Here is a 5,669-nt window from a genome sequence, read left to right on the forward strand (position 1 = left end):
TGAGCTAGCTTCTTTTGCCCATGTCCCTCAGTTTCAGAGGGTGGATTTCTCCGTGTTGCTTTTTCCCCAGGCCTCCACGCCCTTGTGTGTTTCTTTTGCTTAAAGATTGCCACCTGAAGCCAGCCTCTCTTGCCCATCTTCCTCAGTTTCAGAGGGTAGATATTTCAGGGTTGCTTTTTCCCCAGGTCTCCACGCCTTTGTGTTTTGTTTTTGCTTAACGATTGCCACCTGAGCTAGCCTCTCTTGCCCATGTTCCTCAGTTTCAGAGGGTAGATATTTCAGGGTTGCTTTGTCCCCAGGGCTCCACGCCTTTGTGCTTTGTTTTTGCTTAAGGATTGCCACCTGAGGTAGCCTCTCTTGCCCATCTTCCTCAGTTTCAGAGGGTGGATTTCTCCGTGTTGCTTTTTCCCCAGGTCTCCACGCCCTTGTGTGTTTCTTTTGCTTAAAGATTGCCACCTGAGCTAGCCTCTGTTGCCCATCTTCGTCCGTTTCAGAGGGTGGATTTCTCAGTGTTGCCTTTTCGCCAGCTCCCCACGCCCTTGTGTGTTTCTTTTGCTTAAAGATTGTCACCTGAGCTAGGCACTGTTGCCCTGCTTCCTCAGTTTCAGAGGGTACCTTTTTCAGGGTTGCTTTTTGACCGGGTCTCCTCGCCATTGTATTTTTTTATCTTATTTTTTTTGCTTAAAGATTGCCACCTGAGCTAGCCTCTGTTGCGCTTCTTTCTCAGTTCTAGAGGGTAGATTTCTCCGTGTTGCTTTTTCCCCAGGTCTCCACGCACTTCCTTTTATTTTTCCTTAAAAATTGCCACCTGAGCTAGCCTCTGTTGTCCATCTTCGTCGGTTTCAGAGGGTAGATTTCTCACTGTTGCTTTTTTGCCAGGTCTGCACGCCCTTGTGTTTTTTTTCTGCTTAAAGGTTGCAACCTGAGCTAGCTTCTTTTGCCCATGTCCCTCAGTTTCAGAGGGTGGATTTCTCCGTGTTGCTTTTTCCCCAGGCCTCCACGCCCTTGTGTGTTTCTTTTGCTTAAAGATTGCCACCTGAAGCCAGCCTCTCTTGCCCATCTTCCTCAGTTTCAGAGGGTAGATATTTCAGGGTTGCTTTTTCCCCAGGTCTCCACGCCTTTGGGTTTTGTTTTTGCTTAACGATTGCCACCTGAGCTAGCCTCTCTTGCCCATCTTCCTGAGTTTCAGAGGGTCGATATCTCCGTGTTGCTGTTTCCTCAGGTCTCCACGCCCTTGTGTGTTTCTTTTGCTTAACGTTTGCCACCTGAAGCCAGCCTCTCTTGCCCATCTTCCTCAGTTTCAGAGGGTGGATTTCTCCGTGTTGCTTTTTCCCCAGGTCTCCACGCCCTTGTGTGTTTCTTTTGCTTAAAGATTGCCACCTGAGCTAGCCTCTGTTGCCCATCTTCGTCCGTTTCAGAGGGTGGATTTCTCAGTGTTGCCTTTTCGCCAGCTCCCCACGCCCTTGTGTGTTTCTTTTGCTTAAAGATTGTCACCTGAGCTAGGCACTGTTGCCCTGCTTCCTCAGTTTCAGAGGGTACCTTTTTCAGGGTTGCTTTTTGACCGGGTCTCCTCGCCATTGTATTTTTTTATCTTATTTTTTTTGCTTAAAGATTGCCACCTGAGCTAGCCTCTGTTGCCCATCTTCGTCCGTTTCAGAGGGTGGATTTCTCAGTGTTGCCTTTTCCCCAGCTCCCCACGCCCTTGTGTGTTTCTTTTGCTGAAAGATTGCCACCTGAAGCCAGCCTCTCTTGCCCATCTTCGTCAGTTTCAGAGGGTGGATTTCTCAGTGTTGCCTTTTCCCCAGCTCCCCACGCCCTTGTGTGTTTCTTTTGCTTAAAGATTGTCACCTGAGCTAGGCACTGTTGCCCTGCTTCCTCAGTTTCAGAGGGTACCTTTTTCAGGGTTGCTTTTTGACCGCGTCTCCTCGCTATTGTATTTTTTTATCTTATTTTTTTTGCTTAAAGATTGCCACCTGAGCTAGCCTCTGTTGCGCTTCTTTCTCAGTTCTAGAGGGTAGATTTCTCCGTGTTGCTTTTTCCCCAGGTCTCCACGCACTTCCTTTCATTTTTCCTTAAAAATTGCCACCTGAGCTAGCCCCTGTTGCCCATCTTCGTCGGTTTCAGAGGGTAGATTTCTCAGTGTTGATTTTTCCCCATTTCTCCACGCCCTCGTGCTTTTTTTTTTTATTTCCTTAAATGTCGGCGCCTGAGCTAGCTTCTTTTGCCCATCTTCGTCAGTTTCAGCGGGTAGACTCTCCGCCTGCCTTCGACAGGCCCTCTGGACTGGAAAGCTTTCCTCCTCCCGTCATCACGGTCCTTCTCGGATGACGTGCCTGGTTTCGGTTTGACCGTCCCCGCCCGCCCTGATTTTCTAAGTCCTCCCGGGAACCCCGGGGGCGCTCCAGCCGCTCCGGGAAGCGGCGGCCTCCCGGCCGCACCGGCCCAGCCCGGCCCGGGCCGCCCCCTGGCCTCTCTGGGGGGAACTCTCCCCTTCCCCTTCCCGGTGATCGCCCGAGAAACCTTTTCCGAGTCCCCCTCCTGCGGCTGGGGCTGCGCCTTGGCGGCCGGGAGCCCGCGGGCGGACACCCCGGGGCCGCACTGGGCCGGGAGGCTGGGTCCGAGGGGGCTCCGGGACGGGATCGGGCGGCCCGGCGGCCCGGCTGTGCTCCCCGGCGGGCCCGCGCTCCGGCTCCGTCCCGCTGAGGCGGTCGTCGGTCGCCGGGTGCCACCTGGCGGCCGCTTTTATATCGTCTCTTTCCTCCGGAGCTCCGGCGACGCGGGCCAAGGGACGGGACTCGGCCGCGGTGACCGAGGCAGAGTCCCGGGAGGCCGGCGTCGCTGGCGGGATCTGGCCCGGTGGCGCCGGGGCGTGAGCGCGACGCCCGCTCGCCGGAGATTGGAGGTGCAGGCTACTGAGGGAGGTGGCTGTCGCCGCGCCGCCCGGTGCCGGCCGGGGTGTGGGGCCTCCCGGACGGGTCGACCAGCAGCCGCCGGTGCCCCTCCGTCCCCGGGAGGGGGTGGGGGGCCGCCGCGGGGGAACGGGCGAGGGAGCTCGTCCCGTGCCCGGCCGTCGTCCCGAGGGCGGCCCGGTGGTCGGGCCTTCCGCGTCGCCGATCCCCTTTCCGCGCCCCGCTCCGGAGGTGGGCGACCGGCCGGGGCCTTGCGGGGGAGGCCCGTGGAGGGCGCGACGGGCTCGGCCGCCGGGCTGGCCTTTTCCCCACTGGTCTTCCGAGTCGACCGGCTCTGGCGGTGGGGACCGGGCCCGGTCCTCGGATGCCTCCTCCTCCGTGGCAGTTTTTTTTTCCAAGTCCCGCCCTGGAGAAGAGCGTGGACCGGCCCCGGGAGCCCTCGAGGGCGGGCCGGGGAGGGCGTCCCCGGCCCGGACGCGTGCCCGGGGTGGGTCCGGGCCGTCGGACCGGACTTCTCTCTCCGAGTTTCGCGGGTCGCGTCTTTGTCCGGAGGCGGGAGGGGGCCGGCTCGAGGCGTAGGTGGAGCCCCGGCTGAGGGACGGGAGCCACGGTCCCGCCCCGGGCCCGGTCGCCGGAGGCGCCTCCGCGGAATTCTTTTCTAAGTCCTGACCCGGCGACTCAGAGGGAGGGACCGACCGGTCCCGGCCCGCGCGGGCGGCCCGGGGAGGCTGTCCCCGGCTCCCCCTGCCGCCACGCTTCTGGGGTCGACCAGATGGCCCCGGGAGCTCCGGGCCTGGTGGCGATGGGGTCGTGCTTGGGGTCTGGTGGCCGTGGCCGTGATCCAGGGGTTCCCCTGGTGATCCGTGGGTGGGCCCCGTCTCCGGGCGCGGCGATTCTTGCCCCCGAATGGGTGGTTTTGTGCCGCCAGGTAAGTGCTGACACGCTCTGCTCGGGTGACAGTCGCCCGAGAGCTTCCGGGTGCCTGGATGCGTGTGCGGGGAGGGCTCCGGGCTCTGGCCGAGAACCGGACGCCCGTTTCCACCCCCGCCGCTTGAGCCGCCCGCTGGGGCCTGCGCGCCGGCTCTTGTGCGTTCCAGGCGCCCCCACGACCGTGGTGCCACCTCCGGTCTCTGGTACCCGAGGGCGGCGGGGTTAGGGGCGCGGGGTCCTCTACCACGTGCACTCCCTGCCGCCGGCACCCGGGTGCGGTCGCGACTTACCCCATCCCACCGGCTCCGTGCCAGTGCGTGTCAGGCGTTCTCGTCCTGGGGTGGTCGCCCGCGCTTGCTGGAGGAGGAGAGGGGTCGGTGAGGCTGAAGCAGGCTCCTCCGCTCGCTGTCCTCGCCGGCCTTCCCTTGCTCGGGGGTCCCTCGCGTTATGCTGCCGACCGATGTGGTGATGCTGTGCTCTCCCGGGCCGGGCCTAAGCCGTGCCAGACGAGGGACGGACGTTCATGGCGAACGGGACCGCTCTTCTCGCTCTGCCCGCGGGTCCCCTCGCCCGTTCTCCCCCGCTGCGAGTGGCGTGTGGGAGGCGGCAGGGGTGCGGAATCCGGCCCGACCTCGCTCCCCCGCCCCGTGCCTCGTGGCGTGGGCGGTGTCGGGGTCTCCGTGACGCGGCGGATGCTCCGCCTGTGCCTCTTGGCTGTGTCTCGCGGGCGGCCCTCCCCGCGGTGGGGCGGGCCGTGTTGCCGCCGCGCCGCGCGCCTTCCCGGGCGCGTGAGCGCGTTCCCCAGGCCGTTGGCGGTGCCCCTGGAGCGTTCCAGGTCGTCCCTCAGGCGCCCGAGGCCGAGTGGCGGTGTCGTTCCCTGTTCCCGTCGGCCTCCTCAGGTAACCACTGTGCTGGTGTGTCTGAGGAGCGGAGGGGTCGAGTCGGTAAGGGAGGCGTGCCCCTCGTCCCCCTCGGGGTGGACGGGTGCCTCGTCGCCCCCCACGGCGTGCCGTGTGGGGGCGGGCAGGCTCGGGCGCGTGCCCGCGTGTTCCCCTTGCTGGGGTTTCCCCGCGGGTGTGGGAGTGACCGTGGCGGGCCGAGCCAGCGGCGTGGCGCTGGCTCTTTGGTTGGGAGGTGCTGTTTGATCGGCACCTCCGTCCCAGTCTCTGCCTCCCTTGGTCTCTCGGCCTGAGAGGAGGCACTGACTTGGGAGCCGCACAGGGGCCTTGTAGATCCCTAGCTAAGCCCAGTGTGGCCAGAGATGGCGAGCCCGGGGCAGCGCGGGCTCGCGGCCCTGACCACGGACGCTCCGACTTGCTCTAGGCCTTACCTCTACCGCAGACCCCTCCTGCGTTGCGTGGCCATGGTGTCTGTAAGCGCCTTGGTGGGACCGATGGCGGACGATGGGCGGGGGCGACACGCCCTCGGTGAGAAAGCCTTCTCTAGCGATCCGAGAGGGTGCCTTGGGGTACCGGACCCCCCAGCCGCCGCCCCTCCTTTGCGCGTAGTAGCCACGGACGCCACCACCGTGGCGCGTGGGCAGAGCTGCTCTTTGCCTACCGCGGCCGGCGCCTCCCCCCTCCGAGTCGGGGGAGGGTCACGCCCGGCCGGGCCGTCGTCGGGCGCGGGGCCGCGCGTGTGCGCGAGCGTGCGCGTGGTTCTCCCGTCGCGCGCTGGGGCGGGGAGAGGGCCCGGCCCCGTCCGGGCTCCGCCCCGCCGCGAGCGGCTGGCTCTCCGCTCGCTCCCGTCCCGAGCCGCAGCCGGTGGTGGCGTGCGGGCATGGGTGGGGGCCGCCGCCGCTCTCGGGCGCGTTCCCTCGGGACGTGGGCC

This window comes from Equus asinus, unplaced genomic scaffold (assembly GCF_041296235.1).
Source record: "Equus asinus isolate D_3611 breed Donkey unplaced genomic scaffold, EquAss-T2T_v2 contig_354, whole genome shotgun sequence".
Taxonomy (NCBI): Eukaryota; Metazoa; Chordata; class Mammalia; order Perissodactyla; family Equidae; genus Equus; species Equus asinus.